The sequence below is a fragment of the Penaeus vannamei genome, chromosome 25, assembly GCF_042767895.1.
Source record: "Penaeus vannamei isolate JL-2024 chromosome 25, ASM4276789v1, whole genome shotgun sequence".
NCBI lineage: Eukaryota > Metazoa > Arthropoda > Malacostraca > Decapoda > Penaeidae > Penaeus > Penaeus vannamei.
In genome coordinates, this window is record NC_091573.1 from 35,475,589 (window position 1) to 35,478,088 (window position 2,500).

Here is a 2,500-nt window from a genome sequence, read left to right on the forward strand (position 1 = left end):
GCAGATTATATCGAATATATGGAGACACGATACGTAACACTCGTACCCACAGCAGATTATATCGAATATATGGAGATACGATACGTAACACTCTTACCAACAGCAGATTATATCGAATATATGGAGATACGATACGTAACACAGCAGATTACACCTAAACACCCACGAATCTGCTCGACCTCGCGTTACGAAGTCACCCGTCCAACCATTAATTTATTATATCTTTTTATTTTTTTTTATTTTTAGTCCTTTACAAATCTGATTCTCTCCGTCACTGAAAATACAGCCAACCCGAGCCACAGGACCCGAGGGAAATCCTACATCAGGCCATCATCAATAACCAGTGCAAATATATCGTGTTTAACCCTGCGTTTTGCTTTTCAAATCGCGCATGTGTATATATTTGTTCATTTGCCTTCAAATACACTTATTCAATTTGCCAATGACATGTTTTTTGTGTTCCATTTTAATGTTCAGCCATTTATCTATCAGATTATATGTTCAGTTGCCTATTGGTTTATTTATTTGTCTATAAGTATAACCAGTGTTTCATGTCATTATATAAAAAAAGTTATTTTGCTTTCAATATATCCAGTAATATAACTTTCAGTTTATACATCTTTATATTTTGTCCTATCAATATATTCTGTCTCTTACCTATCAATATAATCAATTTGTTTATCTATTTATCTACGTTTTTACCTATCAATACAGTTTTTTTTCCATTTGCTTATTAGTATGTAATTTTCCTATCAGTATATATAAATTACAGAGTAGTCAGGTACTTTTCCATTTCATTTGAATCTTCCAAAGAGTTTTGCTTATAATAAAAAAATCACACCAGCAAATATGTGTGTGTCTGTGTGTGTGTGTGAGTGTGTGTGTGTGTGTGTGTGTGTGTGTGTGTGTGTGTGTGTGTGTGTGTGTGTGTGTGTGTGTGTGTGTGTGTGTGTGTGTGTGTGTGTGTGTATGTGTGTGTGTGAGTGTGTGTGTGTATAAATATACACACACTATTTTCTATTGACTTTCTATATGAATTTTTTTTTTTCAAAACTTTGTTTATCAATACAAACATCAATGCTATCGTGTTTTTGTAGCGATCATGACATAACACGAAACATCAACGTGTTATAGGGTTTAGGGTTCTAAAAAACGTTCTTTATCAAATGTCCCAATTCAAGAAATGGCTTTTGAAAATAAGTTTGCATTGAATTGCGTTCATGAATCTAATTAGAGAATATGCTGGTAAAAAATATTTGGCCATACAACATTGAGTATGTGAAAAATATTAGTTTAGAAATAAGAAAAGGAGGATATACATACATACATACATACATGCACACATACATACACACACACACACACACACACACACACACACACACACACACACACACATATATATATATATATATATATATATATATATATATATATATATATATATATATATATATATATATATACATACATAAAGAGAGAGAGAGAGAGAGAGAAAAACATAGAAAAAAAACGGTAGACATATACACAGGAGAGAAATAGAAGAAAACAAAAAATAGATAAAAACAAAAAACGAAAGAAAAAAAACACACTGAAAATGCAGAAATAGCATGAAAGGAGAAACAGATAAATAAAAAGAAAAAAAATACATATATATACATATCTATCTATCTATCTATCTATCTATCTATCTATCTATCTATCTATATATCTATCTATTTATCTATCTATCTATCTATCTATCTGTGTATCTATCTATCTATCTATCTATCTATCTATCTATCTATCTATCCATATATATATATATATATATATATATATATATATATATATATATATATATATATATATATATATATACATATATACACACACACAGTTCACTTTCCGAAAACGGACAGGAAATCTAATTGAACGATCGGCTCTCCTTTTCTGCGGTCAAGTTGAATTGATATGATTGACAGACTATTAGAATTTTAGCAGATCTGACGAAGTTACTCAAGCTCTCCGCTCTTGTTTGGAATCAGTTTTATTTTTGGATCACGAGATGGTTCGGCAATTCGGCGATCATTTCCGGTTCTCTTTCTCTATTTTTTTTATTATTTTTTTTTTAATTCCTTCTCTTCTCTATTTCGTGTCTGTTTTGTCTGGCTGTTTGTCTGCCTGTGTGTGATTCTCTTTCTCTTTCGCTTTTCTTTCTATCTGTCTGTCTCTTCTCTATCCCTTGTCTGTTTTTTTTTTCTGCCTGTTTGTTGTTCTCTTTCTCCTTTGTTCTTCTTTCTATTCATCTTTATTCGTTTCCACTTCCCCCTCTCTCTTAAAATATATATATATATATATATATATATATATATATATATATATATATAAATAAAACAAAAAATAATATAAAATGTAACACACCTGTTTATTTCGTTGTATCTACAAGTTTGGTTATTACTCTTGTTTTGAAATGCTTCATATTTTTTTTTTTCATTCAGTCCTTTTAATTTGTCTTAAT